Source organism: Mustela lutreola, chromosome 3, assembly GCF_030435805.1.
Source record: "Mustela lutreola isolate mMusLut2 chromosome 3, mMusLut2.pri, whole genome shotgun sequence".
Taxonomy (NCBI): domain Eukaryota; kingdom Metazoa; phylum Chordata; class Mammalia; order Carnivora; family Mustelidae; genus Mustela; species Mustela lutreola.
In genome coordinates this window covers 187,462,345-187,477,514 of record NC_081292.1, presented here as the reverse complement: position 1 = coordinate 187,477,514, position 15,170 = coordinate 187,462,345, and the positions used below count along the sequence as shown (strand labels likewise).

The 15,170-nt window shown below is 37.5% G+C and overlaps 1 long non-coding RNA gene across 1 annotated transcript in view; it reads left to right on the top strand.

Moving 5' to 3' along the window:
• The first annotated feature begins 4,476 nt into the window (after nt 1–4,476).
• Nucleotides 4,477–15,170, top strand: part of LOC131827494 (uncharacterized) — a 34,913-nt gene continuing 24,219 nt past the window's right edge. Inside the window, exon 1 of the long non-coding RNA XR_009352036.1 lies at nt 4,477–4,881. This is a non-coding gene — a long non-coding RNA (uncharacterized LOC131827494). The remainder of the gene's footprint in view (nt 4,882–15,170) is intronic.

Below are 15,170 nucleotides of genomic sequence, written 5' to 3'. Positions count from 1 at the left end.
CAGAGTCCTTAGAAAAATCTAATGGACGTTAGAGAAATTTGCAACCTCCTCCAAGTCTAGAATTTTTGCCATCATGGTGAAAAATCTGAAAGTACAAACATGTAGAATTTATAACAATAAATCAGATAATTGTGTGACCTAATATCCTGTCTTTAGCTACAGTCATTACCTGAGGGTTCAAAGAACAGAAAAACTATTAGATTAACAATGCCATGGTTATAGGAAAAAATGGAAAGGCATATGTTCTTACTCATACATTGATCCACCATTTATGACCCCAACCATAAATTTTGTTAGTGACTATCCTGTCATGCTGCCCTTGGAAAAGTTTATAGATTTAAGACAAGATTATTTTCTCACTTTCATTGCATAGGCTAAAATTCCAAGTTCCAAACACCTCCTTATGCAGGGGTATTATGTAAATAAACTACAAGAATTCTTTTTAAACTTAGAAACTAGAAATGATCCTTTGAGCTTGCAATTTTATAAAGGGTTCAAAACTGAGAAAAAATAGTAATAACAATTACAATAACAATAATGGAATATGGACTGAAAAGAAACGGGAGGAAAGGGCTCAAATAAAATAAAAAGCCATGAAAACCTCTGTTTTATTCATCAGAGACCAAGACCTGTAGCTGGCTAAGTATTCCCTGGAGAGAAGACAGCATGCTATCCAGGATGCTGGAGTTCACAAGAAAGGTACCCTGGAGAGACCTAACACCAGAAGTAACAGAATCTTGTGAAAAATCAAAATTTATTAGAAAGAACATTTGCTGGAGAAAGAGAAAAAGTGATGAGAACAGCAGTAGAAAAGTTACTTAAAATTAGGTAAAGAAAGTCATTAAAATTTTCTAAAAAAATGACTGAGAAGAAATAATTTTGTGGCAGGAACACTGTTAATTCACTATAACCAAAAAAAAAAAATTTGAGAACTGTGCAAATATATTTACTAAAAATGTGTCTGTAGCCAGCTCGATACTTTTCCATGAGTGCCATCGTAGCTGTCTCCACGACAAAAGGAAGGACACATTTTTTCCAATTTTATTTTTAAATTTATTCCTATTTCAAGGAGAAGTGCCAAATCTACTGAACTGGGAGGAATCCATCAAGAGTGCTATGCAGAAGTTAGTATCAATTTCACCTTTCTAACTCTAAGCATTTTTGTGATAAGTAAAGATGTAAAGGATGCAGTGTTACACACACACACACACACACACACACACACACACACGTATTGTATAAATACACATTGTATATACATATATATATAAATGTGTCAATATAATAGTATATAAATCATAATATACATAAAAAGTATTATTATTTTTTTAATTTAGCGGGTCACCTGGGTGGCTCAGTAGTTAAGCCTCTGCCTTCAGCTCAGGTCATAGTCTTAGGGTCCTGGGATCAAGGCCTGCATGGGGCTCTCTGTTCAGCAGGGGGTCCGTTTCCCCCCTCCCCCTCTGCCTGCCTCTTTGCCTACTTGTGATCTCTTTCTCTCTCTGTCAAATAAATAAATAAAAACTTGAAAAAAAGTATATTTATTTAGTGCCCTAGCAACAAAACTCAATGGAGTTAGCTTAATTTCTGTATTTTGTTAGAGGATGTGCCCTAACACCATTTGCATCCTGTCATAAGGGAAAAGTATTCATACAACAGAGTAACAGCCACAGGAAGTTTAAGTTTGGAAAACAGTCTTAAGGAATTGCCTTCCTAGTTCCAATTTGGCTCTCTTATTACAAAAGCATTTAAAAGCTCTTCTAGAAGAAAGCAAAGCAAAATAAAACAAAAACAATAATCAAGAAGCCCCCACACCTTTCAAAAGCTCTACTGGGGAAAAAAAAAAACCCGACAATAAACAGGGAAAATAGTAATTTGTCAAAATTTCAACTTAACAGGTTAAGCTTACAATATAACACATGTTCAAGAGCCCCTTACGAAAAAACTGAAGAGATGAAAATACTTCACACATTGCTGGTATCTTCTTGAGAAAGAGTAGTCCCGTTGAAGGTACAGTTGCTTTCTGGCTTCTCTTAGAAAATCTAAATTCCAACATAGTTGTTAGATGAAACTATACAATCCAAACCTCCTCTTATTGACAATGGAATTTGGCTTTGGGTAAGTGACTTCATTACTCATCCATTAGTTATTCTTTGAACAAAAGCAGTTTTGTTGCTCAACCTAGGATCTGAACAGATAAACGTCCAACACCCTTTGCGCTGAGATTTGGAGTGGTGCCAAAGCCATCTTGAGAGTTCAAGCCCTTGTATAAGGGCTACAATGTTACAGGATCTGAATATCAGATCCATTCACATTTAATCAATGTCCCTGAGCTGCAAAATATACAAATAATTGCTTTTCTGGAGATTACTCAATTTTAAACATTTTTATGGTTACCAAACTGGAAAGTTTAGTTTTTCTAAAGTCAATATACTCTATTGTCACAAGAAAAATTAGAAATAACTCATGTTATGAAAGTGGAGATTGTTCCAGAATAGTTTGGAATGAGACAGAATGTAATGGATCATTTCTATCTCTGAATTATAATGAGTTAACCAGATAACAAATAAGATGGTTTCTTTTTAGTGTACATTGATTAATAAATGAAAGCAACAGTTGTAAATCAAGTCCTTGTAAAGATGCCAAAACAAGGTGGATTTCCCATACAAGGTGTTTAGAAATCAGGGACATGTATGAAAACTTATTGTTATGTCAGAACAATGTTAGTGGTGGAGGCATTTTGTTTTGGTTTAAAAATAAACATATATTAAAATAGGGAATAAAATAGACAAAAATTATAATTTAGTTGTTGGCTTCATTTCCTTATTACTTAATACCTAACTTTTAAAGATACTGAGCCTGCAAAATAAGTGAATGTTTGTAGCTAAAACTCTCTTTCCTTTTGAAAAAGCATTGTTTAGTATTGCCTGATTTTCTTTGACATTTCTACTTTAACACATGGTTATTTTTGTAAATGTACTGCTCATAATACTACATAGATTGTGAAGATCTGCTTCAAGACACTGAAAAATAGTTAAGACTAGAGAAACTTCTTTCAGGTGAAAAATCAATTGGCAGATCAGTCCATATGTGCACATATACCTACACACACAATATACATAATCTATATTTATATATTAGCTCGCATTAACCCAAGGGAGATGAGAAATAGTATGCATTCTTCAATGGAATCTGTTGCCATTCTATTTGTATCTGAAGTACCATTTATTGAATAATAGTAGATATTCAATAAATATTTACTGAGTTTCCAAAGTAATTTAAACTTCATATACTAAAAATAATGCCCAGTATTCAAGAGGGATTTCATTTACTTTCAGATATCACAGGTTAATTTCTAAAAATGTGTTGCCTTTATTTTAAAACCATTGTGCCAATGTAGCTCAGTCTCTTCATAATTGAAAGGAAAGCATTTTAATTGAAAGGTGATCTTTAGGGATGCCTGGGTGGCTCAGTTGGTTGGACGACTGCCTTCGGCTCAGGTCATGATCCTGGAGTCCTGGGATCGAGTCCCGCATCGGACTCCCAGCTCCATGGAGAGTCTGCTTCTCTCTCTGACTTTCTCCTCGTTCATGCTCTCTCTCACTGTCTCTCACTCAGGTAAATAAATAAAATCTTAAAAAAAAAAAAAAAAGAAAGGTGATCTTTATTCTTAGATTTAAACAGCCATGGCCACTGACTGTCCAGCTTTGGGTTATCTCCAAATCAAAAAAGAAAAGAAAGCTTAGTTGAACTAAGTAACGTAAATTGGCACAGTTGCTTGTCTACGTTATTTGTTTTAATACTTCTCTGCAAATGGTAATGATCATTTTCCTGGGAGAGCTTAAGTCTAGGATAGCAGGTTCAAATGCCTCAGGGGCCAGGCCTGTAAGTACCTTCTGGAGTTGCTGGAGTTGCTGGAGTTGGTGGGAAGAAGACTTGGCAGGAAACGCTGGTGTACTCTACTTAAAGGTATTTCCATGCTCTCTTCGCTTTTTAAAGTGGTGGGTTCCTCAAACAAAACCATTTGCCTCCCTAGCATTTGAGGCAGAGGGGCTAAATTAAACTGAATATACAACAGTGGGTCTCCAGTGGCCTCTGCAGAAAGCAGGCACAGGAATGGGAATGACTGGATTAGTTTGCTAATGTAAATTCTAGTTCACAGTTGGAAATTTAACTCCGTAGGCCCAGGAACCCATACTTTTATGTGCAGACCAGTGTATATTTCTAAGAATGTATTGCTAAAAATATATGAAGAATCATTAAAGTCAGTTGCACGTTTCAAAAATGACCCAGAAATGATAACAAGTGACTGAAGAGGTAGTGTTTACTGAAATGGGAGGTCAGAGGAGAGGCAATCGTGGTGTTTAACACTGGTTTGTTTTACACATTCTATTATATTTGTTCTCTTTGAGCTTTGCTTTTGTAAAATTCAGACAGAGTGTGCAGTGGAGTTCAAGGAAAGGAAGTAATGTGAGTATATAGATTAATACAAGTAAGTCCTCAATGGTGTGTTGCAATTTGTTTCTGTTTTTCCTGTCGGTATATTCCCACCTGTTGAAAGGAGCGCTTCCTAAAAGATAAAATGCTTGTGATTATCCTCTTCTAGCCAAGAGGCAGAAGTGGTATGAACTATGGGAAGATAAACTTCTCTTTACCATGATCTCAGGAGTCCTATCTGCCGGCAATTGTCTAAACTAAACTGTACTTGTTTTCCTAATCTACTACTTTTCAGCGTGATTCTGTTCAGTAAAGAAAGCATTTCAACTCGACTTTTTTTCCACCTGACCTGTTTGTCTTGCTGTGGTTGTCTCTTCAGCTCTTCAGTTTGTCACTCTCAGACCGACCACGACCACCATCTAGCGCCCCCTCTATCCTCTCCAGGTGAGTGTTAGCTCAACCCCTGTGTTGTTTCCTGTGCTGATTCCTGGATGGGGCTTGGAGATCCTGCAGTGCTCAGACAGGCCATGTGGTGAGCAGTGGCTCTTGGCAGCACGTGAGCCCAGGCAGATGGAGCAATTTCAGTGTCAAGAAGATTTGGGCAAGAAGAGTTAGCCAGCAGCCTAGGCAGAAGTCAGTGTGAAAGGGACTGTAGTTGTGGGCATGGGGATTCAGAACAAAGTCTAAGTATCAGCAGAGTGCTGGGGGCAGTAAGTCTGTCTTCCAGTCCTGGAGCAACTCCAGTCCTGAATGGGAACCAAGGTAGAAGCATCGGAGAGACAAGAATCCTCTCCCAGCGGCGGGAATAAGATGTTTAGTCTTAAGAGTTCTTAGATTCTTAATCTAAGAACCTAGTTTTCAAAAGCTGGGTTTAAGGTCAGAATGAGATTTGATTCTAAGATGGCTCTTGGGACTCGTGAAATCTTCCTCCTTAGCATCAAAGATATGTCCCAGAATCAGATACCACAAGTCAGAGAATTTAGTTGACCTGTTCAAGATCACAAGCTAATTAGCACTGGTGCCAAAATTAGATCCCAGGTTTTCAGTTCTAGACCAGGGCTCTTTATGCCATACCAGAAGTGCATAAAGAAATATTTAATTGTTTTTGACATATTCACTTGTCAATGTTGTTTCATAACTATAAAGAGAATTAATAATTAGGGACAGATTACTGGAGAGAAAATGAAGTAAGTCACAGGCGTATCTAGTAAAGATATACACATATTTGTCTTGGATTTTCAGAAAGCCTCCAAATTGACTGATTTTTCTGATTATTATTTATATATCTCTATAAGTTGATCATAGATGGATTCATTATAGGTTATCAACAATCATACGATTTTCAGATTGGAAAATTCCATTATAAGCGAATTACTGAAAAATACATAATTCCATGTATCTATCTTACTATAAAATTTTCTTTTCTTTCATTCTCCAGACTTAGCATTTAAGACTTTTCTTGAGGGACACCTGAGTGGCTCAGTCAGTTAAGTGTCTTCCTTAGGCTCAGGTCATGATCCCTGGGTCCTGGGATTGAGCCCTGTATAAAGCTCCCTGCTCAGTGAAGACTCTGCTCCTTCTCTCCCTCTGCGCCTCTCCACCCTTGTGGTTTCTCTCTTTCTGTCAATAAATAAGTAAAATCTTAAAAAAAAAAAAAAAAAGACAGTTCTTGAGATTTTATATTATCATGGTTTGAATGTTCCTGTCCTTGAATTGACCTAATAACCTAATTTGAAGGGAAAGTTTATACAGGTTAGATTCCTGTATTATTTGAAAATTCAGCCATAAATTCGAAGCTATTAGCACCCTATCCAGTCAAAATTAAGTTGATAGTTTTGCTTTCTGTTCTTGCTTTATAACCTTACAAGTTAGCACAGATCCCTCTTCATATTGGAAATCATTGTTTCACCATCATCTTGCAGAATTAGTATAAAAGGAAAAAAGAAACTCCTATTAACCAAAACACAAAAATAAGTATATTTCAAAAATGTATCAACTAGGGCACCTGGGTAGCTCAGTGAGTTAAAGCCTCTGCCTTTGGATCAGGTCATGATCCCAGGGTCCCCGCATCCAGCCCCACATAGGGCTCTCTGCTCCACAGGGAGCCTGATTCCTCCTCTCTCTGCCTGCCTCTCTGCCTACTTGTGATCTCTCTGTCAAATAAATAAATAAAATCTTTAAAAAAAATGTATCAGCTGATGTTGCTTAAAGATGAACAAAAGTATTACAGCACAGTTGTTTTATTTATTTTATATATATATATATTTATTTATTTAAAATTTTTATTTATTTATTTGACAGAGAGAGATCACAAGTAGGCAGAGAGGCAGGCAGGGGGCGAGGTAGCGGGGGGACGCAGGGGAAGCAGGCTCCAGGATGCGGGGCTTGATCCCAGGGCCTGAGATCATGACCTGAGCCGAAGGCAGAGGCTTTAACCCACTGAGCCACCCAGGAGCCCCAGCACAGTTGTTTTAGATATCCCAGGGTTTTGTTTGATTCAAGCAGAATTGATTTTTTTTTTTAACATCAGCGTCATTGAGCTTTTTGACCACTATGGGTCGAGGACATTGACATTACAGTTTCATTTACTCCACAGAATCACACTGAAAACTTAAGGCGGGCAATAAGGCAGAGCAGAACACTGGGCTTCTGACACCAGGGGGCCTAGGGAAGATGCAGGTGTGGGGAATGGGAGGAGAATGGGCCAAGGCAGGAGAGATTTTTGAGTGAATTCCTGGGCACTGACAGTATAGATTCAGGCAATCAAGAGTAACATGAGATTTTATTTATTATTTTTTTTTAACCAACCAAGGAGGCAAGAAAGAGTGAAAAAATGAATGGCATGTCCAGGGATTGGGGAAAATATTTGGAAGAACTGGAAAGAGGAGAAAATATCATGTGGTATCTATAACAAGAGGCTACACTCTCGCTCTTGAAAGCTTGATTCAAGACCTAGTATGTCCCCACGGACCATGAACCAGTTAGAGCCGCCCAACCCGGAGCCAGGATAGACTTTTAACGACGTCCGGTGGAAGACAGGACGCACGTTGATGTTTGCGATGAGATTTTGGGGAGCCTGTTTTTTGACATTAAAATCAATAAAATATACACTCAGACAGTATCAAAATTACTTAGGAAATTATTGTTTGAAATTTGAATTTCACATTTTAAACTATGGGAAAATGCTAGAAATCTTATCAAATATTAGCAATGCTTGTTCTGTCTCAGTTTTCTTCTTAAGGCATGTTTAAGTACCAAGGTATTTATGAAGTATGCAAGCAGTCAAAGATTCCCATTAAGTGTTTTATTTTAATGCATTGAAATGAATGATGGGCTTGCTTTTTACATTGAAAATAGTACTCCTTTCCGGTTTTTGTTGTAATTGGATGCAGCATTTTTCTTTTACATTATTTTTTAAAAACGTGTGAATATAAAGCATTGAGATTGCTTTAAAAACTCTACTAACAGGGGTGCCTGGGTGGCTCAGTGGGTTAAAGCCTCTGCCTTCGGCTCAGGACGTGATCCCCGGGTCCTGGGATCGAGCCCCATGTCGGGCTCTCCTCCGCTGGGGAAGCCTGCTTCCTCCTCTCTCTCTGCCTGCCTCTCTGCCTACTTGTGATTTCTCTCTGTCAAATAAAACAAAAACAAAAACAAAACAAAACAAAACAAAAAAACTCTACTAACAGGCGCCTGGGTGGCTCAGTCGTTAAGCATCTGTCTGCCGTCCGCAGGGGTCAGCATCCCAGGGTCCTGGAATCAAGTCCCGCATTAGGCTCCCTGCTCAGCGGGGAGCCTGCTTCTCCCACACCTACTCCCCCTGCTTGTGTTTCCCCCATCCCGCATCAAATAAAAAAAAATAAATAAAATCTTTAAAAAAAATACTCTACTAACATAGTAAGGTTCTCTTTGTTAATTTCAGTATAGGTTACATGGATGTGTTCAGTTTGGTGAAAATTAGTTGGGCTCCGTGGTCATGCTATATATATAATTCTGAACGTGTGTGCATGTGTCTGTATAATTCAGTTTCAATTATAAAAGAAATCTATACCAACAGAGCACACCTACTACCTTTAAAGAAGCAGTAGACTTGTGGGACTTTATACATAGTCCCAAAATGCTGAAATTACTCAAATTATTTGGGAAATGTCTCTGGTGGTGTATGGAGGGTTTCAAAACAGCCTTTTAGTGTTAATTTGCAACTCCCACAATGTCTCTATCATGCTTGCTGAGTTATAGTCCCACACACCTTATTTCATGTTGTTTTGTTTCGTTTAAATTTGTTCCATACCCAGCTTAACCCAATTATGCATTAGTCTTGGCTGCACATACTTTTTAATGTTGTTTAAAAAATTCAAATCTAGGGGCACCTGGGTGGCTCAGTGCGTTAAAGCCTCTGTCTTCAGCTCAGGTATTGATCTCAGGGTTGTGGGATCAAGCCCCGCATCCGGGCTCTCTGCTCAGCGGGGGGCCTGCTTGCCCCCTCTCTGTCTCTGCCTACCTCTCTGCCTACTTGTGATCTCTCTCTGTGTCCAAATAAATAAAATCTTTAAAAAGAAAAATTCAAATCTATCACCCAAAACAAGGGTTTGCCACAGAAACAGATATTCAAAAATGACAAGTTCCAAAAAATAGTTTCAGCAAGGTCCGTATAATGGGATAAATGTCAGTTTCCCTGATATCTGGTTTCAAGGAGTTTACATTGAGACCTTTATATAATTCTGATATATTTGATAAAGTATTCATTTCATTGTCTTGAAAATATATCAAATAGACAAAGAAAGGGGAAATGCTAAATTCAAATTGTACCACTTTTCTTTAATTATACATGAAAACTTGAGTCAAAGGTAGAAACAGGGTAAAGCAGTTCACTATAAAAATGATAGAAGGTTCTAGGTCAAGTTGGCTATTGGAAATAAAGCCACTATCATGTTTCATCAAATATTAGGATTCAATGCCAAGGGTTTTCATTATATACACGGTGCAAAGTACTTTATAAATCACCATATTTGCTGACATTCAATTACATTCAGTCTTATTAATATGAACTGCAGAGTGTTTTTAGATGTCTACTGGCAGTAAAACCAGTCTTTTCATTACAAAAGCTTGGCATTCACACATGGCCCCAAAGTTCACATAACACCTCGAAACATCCAAGGTACAAATGCTAATTATTTTTAAATGTTTCACACTACAGACTATTACCTATGAACCTTAAAAATAAACACCTGTCCATATACAGTTAAATAAGGTAACAGACTTTGTACAAGTCAGGTAGTGATTTTCCCAAGAAAATGTAGTCCTTCCCCATCTCTTTCTCTAGGATATTCATTTTGCACAATAATTTTTTTTTAAACTGAGTGAAACTGTTGCATTTGTAAAATAATCCCAAAGTCTCTAGGAGAGGAAGCACCTGTCTCTGTTTTTGTAGTGATAGTGCCTGAGGAGAACATGTCGTGTTGAATGATCAGACAGTTTTTTACCATTCTCACACGTCCAGGTAATGGAAACTCATCTCTTGTCTCTATTTTATATATTATTTCCCAACTGAAGAATCCTTATGATGCCTTTTAAATCAGAGGTTTGAAACACTGGGTGTATTGGAGTCACTTAAAGAAGCTATGGATTCCTGCAGCTTATCCTGCTATTTTGATGTAATGTTCTGTGGGATGCCTGAGAATGGTATTATTATTATTCTTAAATATTATTTATTATGATTGTTATTATTACCAACATTATTATTGTTGTTATTATCCCCTGGCGATTCTAATAGGCAATCAAAAGTGAGAGCCACTCTGAGATCATGGCTAACGAGATGAAAAGCCTCTATGTAATTTTGTAAGTAGTAGAAGAGAGAGAAGATATTCTTGGAAGATGTTTTTGAGGCTACCACACATTTTAAGGACATTTATATGACCTAAATGATTTTTTGAGATTTACTTGCATGTATATATTATACTGAATATATACATGTCTATAGATATATATTGGGATATATACATATATCTGTACACATATCCATATATACTGGAATGCATGTGTTATGCCCCATAGTTACATAGAAATAAATATTTTATTTGAATGCAATTTAAATATCAATTAGTTCAAAGCAAGGCATTTAAACCTTAAAAGTATTCTCTCCCGTATAAAAGAACCTTGATGAGAAATATTTATTTATGACCACAAGGGGGTGCTTAGGATCTGCAAATGGTGTAATTCAGAATTAAAGTAAAATTGGTAATTACATATGCAACTTGAAATAATTTGCTACCCATGAATTTTTCTTTTCCTGGAAATAAATGTTATGATTTATAGTGACAGTAACAGAAACTGCTTTCTATGCTGTCTGTATAATTTCTGCATGCCCACAATGCAGTAAAAGATTCTCTCTGTGGAAAATATTTTCCTGTAGAGATGTTACTTAAGTTTAAGTTTTCAAATTTTAATCCTTGGCTATTGTTATAGTACAGATTTGTTAAATACATTTTAGAGGGACATATAGAAATGTTTCCTACATCTAATTTTCAAAATATTTCTAATATCTAATTTATTTTCCATGAAAATATTATAGTTTTACTAGAATAAAAAAGTAACATTTATTTTTCTTAGGGCTATCAATGAAACTGAGTAGATTTAATTTCTTCATTTGTTTTCTAATTTATAAAACAGATTTGGAATGTGCTCAAAGTTGACAAATAGTCTTTTTTTTTTTTTTTTGTAATTTTAAGAATTTGAGGAGATAGGGACACCTGGGCGGCTCAGTCATTAAGAGTCTGCCTTCGGCTCAGGTCATGATCCCAGGGTCCTGGGATCGATTCCTGCATCAGGCCCCTTGCTCGGTGGGAAGCCTGCTTCTCCCTCACCCACTCCCCCTGCCTATGTTCCCTTGCTCTCTCTCTCTCTGTCAAAAAATAAATAAAATCTTAAAAAAAAAAAAAGAATTTGAGAAGGTAAACATTTCACTTGGTTTGGACTTTAAGTAATTATTTTTCAAAAGTTAACATTTTAATGAAAGAACATTCTAAAGTATAAACAGAAATCATCTATAGAATTTACACCTTTGCACGCCTTTTACTCCGAGGCAAAAAGTGTCCGGATTTCATGAATAAAGAAGGTAAGTTTCTTGTTCTCAAGAAATGTACAGTTTAGTGAATGTTTAAGTCTTACTACAGTGGGGATTCAGAAATTTGTGATTCCCTCTCCGTTTCATCCTTTCCCTCAGGACCATTTTTTTTTATAAAGATTTTTATTTATTTATTTGACAGAGAGAAATCACAAGTAGATGGAGAGGCAGGCAGAGAGAGAGGGAAGCAGGCTCTCTGCTGAGCAGAGAGCCCGATGCGGGACTTGATCCCAGGACTCTGAGATCATGACCTGAGCCAAAGGCAGCGGCTTACCCACTGAGCCACCCAGGCGCCCTCCCCCAGGACCATTTTGTTATGCCTTAGGATTAAACAGCTTCCCATATGGGAAGACTCAAAGCACCCTCCTTTGGAAGGTGAGCATCATGGTGAGCTTGTAAGGCTAGCATGAGTTATGACTTCCAAAAGGAGATATTTGACTCTTACAAAACAAAGCTGTAAATAAAGCAGAGAAGCGCCTTTGAGCTAAACCATGAAAACACTATTTTAGTATTCCCAGAGCAGCTTGCTTATTTTCCTAGTTGCCCTGTCCTCCAGTGGTCCAGCAAGCTGTATCAGACTGAGTTCTTCATGAATGTGTTCAACTGCTTCCCGGTTGTAGCCCTCCAAAGACCCTCCTGTTGGAGATTTCAGCCCTCCATAGCCTCTCCCTTTTATGGAAACATTTATCTCCACTCCAAACGTTTCCATTTTTCATCACGTGCCCAATTGTGTGCAATTTCATTTAGGAGGATGTAGGCTGTTTTTACTCTGAGGTCCGTCTATGCTTCAGAAAATTAATAACTGTTGAAAGTCTTCAGAGATGAGACTAAATATAGTTATAAACAATGTCATTTAAATCAGGATTTTCTTGCTGCTGAGATTCTACAACTTTGACAAATAACCACATGAATTTTGGTCACTCTTGTCTGGGACTCTTAACTTGGGCTCAGGATTCTTATCACTGGGTCTCACTTACGGGCACCCTGTTACATGATATCAAATGATGACTTGCCTAGATGGCTAACCCCTTACTGTTGAGTCTTCTCAGCTAACCCCCACCCTTCTCCTCTCCAAAACCCTCAGTTTCTTTTTCAGAGTCCACAGTCTCCCAGGGCTTGTCTCCCCCTCCAATTTCCCCCAACTCACTTCTTCTCTCCAGCTCCCAGTGTCCTCCGTGTTATTCCTTATGCTCCACATAGATGAAACCATATGAAAATTGAATCTCTCTGCTTGACTTATTTCACTCTGCATAATCTCCTCCGGTCCTGTCCATGTAAATATAAAAGTTGGGTATTCATCCTTTATGATGGAGGCATAACACTCCATACTGTATATGGATCATACCTTATTTATCCATTGGTCCGTTGAAGGTCATCTCAGTTCTTTCCACAGTCTGGCGACTGTGCCCATTGCTGCTATGAACATTGGGATACCGATGGCCCTTCTTTTCACCACATCTGTATCTTTGGGGTAAATACCCAGTAGTGCAATTAAAGGGTCATAGGATAGCTCTATTTTTAATTTTTTGAGGAATTTCCACACAGTTTTCCAAAATGGCTGCACTAACTCGCATTCCCACCAACAGTGTAAGAAGGTTCCCCTTTCTCCACATCCTCTCCAACACATGTTGTTTACTGTCTTGTTGATTTTGGCCATTCTAACTGGTGTAAGGTGGTTATCTCAATGTGGTTTTGATTTGAATCTCCCTGATGGCTAATGATGATGAACATTTTTTTCATGTATCTGTTAGTCAAATGTATGTCTTTGGAGAAGTGTCTGTTCATGTCTTCTACCCATTTTTTGACTTGATTATCTGTTTTGTGTGTGTTGAGTTTGAGGAGTTCTTTATAGATCTTGGATACCAACCCTTTGTTTGTAGCGTCATTTGCGAATATGTTCTCCCATTCCATGGGTTGCCTCTTTGTTTTGTTGACTGTTTCCTTTGCTGTGCAGAAGTTTTTGATCTTAATGAAGTCCCAAAAGTTCATTTTCGCTTTTGTTTCCTTTGCCTCTGGAGAACATAACTCTTAAGATACCATTTCCAACTCCAAAAGCTTTTGCTTCACTAGGCTCTTACTATGCCTGTAAACATAGAATTTTCTTCTGTCCCAAGATCTGGAAGATTCCTCTCTACTCATAGCTGTCTGATTCTTTGTTGCCCAGTTTTTGAGGCAGCTTTCCTTCATTGCTTTCTGGAGCTAATAGGCTTATCTTGGGAGCAAGTGATAAACTTAAAAGGACTCAGTTAGAACCCATTGTTTGAACTAAGCCTGCTGCCTCCATTTGATTTTATTGAGATGAGATTTGTTTTAAACTAGTGGATAACCCTGCAGATACTCACAACCAGTGAGTGAACCAAGATTAAGCTACACCTAAGTTTGTAGTGAATAAAAACTGACTGGATAGGAAACAAAAAAATACAAGGGCTTTCTAGTTAGTTTCTATTATAGTTTAGGACAGATCCATGTGACCACAGAAAGAAATTTGAAAGATCAAAAATGTGAACAGAAAAATGAGATTGAGGGAAGAAATGAAGCTATTAACTCCACACACTAATTAGAATTGACCTCTGTGACTGGTGGGCCAGGAGAGTCTTAAGAAAACCCACAGGGAATAAATTTTGGTCTTCAACACCCCAGGATTTCTGAGTAATGGTTTGGGTTGACGTCCGTGAAGTCAGAGTGAAATGACAGGAGAAAGTAGACTTTGGGGATCCCCAAGCAAGGTAAAAACTGGTCTAAAATTATGGAAATGGTTGAAGAGATTATATAACTCCTAGAATATCCAAGTCAAATGTGTCTTCAGGTAGCAAAAGCAGGGTTTTCTGCTGTATAGCAGCAATATCCCTACGTAGTTAATGACTTACACCTCCCATTCTCCACTGGATTTTCTATACCATAGTAAGTAAGTTTCTGAACTTTCATAATCGTGACTTCTTTTGGTGTATATGATGGTCCAGGACTGACAAAGAGGACTGGAATAAGTAAAGAGCATAGTCGTGCTCTTTAATTGGCAGGTAAGATTGTGACCATGGTCAAATTCACTTCAGCAGGGACACGTGGGAATGTACCCATCTTTCACCATAGCCGACTCTACACCGTGGAAATATCCTGCATTTAAAAAAATATATGGCAGAGTATTATTCATCTCAAATTTTTACAATAGACTTAAAGACAATCAGCTAATTTTCTTACTACTTGTGCAGTTGTAACAACTATGGTATCAGTAGGCTTAGCAAGTATAGTATGCTACTTCAGGTCAGATTTTATATTTTTTTAATAGTATCTGTTGACTAAGATGGATTGTTTTCTTCTAGGCCTGGCTAATTTTTGCTGTCCTCTAGGTCTATGTGAGCCCTTCATGACTTGTATAATAAAAAAGGCAATTAATCTCTACACCTTTTAATTAAAATTCCATATGTATGATTTACTTATTCAGGGACTTTAGACCTTCTCTCTTCTAAAGGATAGTTAATATAGAAAATGCATTAACGGATTTACAATTACCATTTAAAACTCATTATTGGTAATGTTTAGCAGCAATATAGTAAAGTTATAAACACATCTATGTGCTTCTCTTAACTATCTTGCTTTGCGTAGTTGTCTGCCAAAC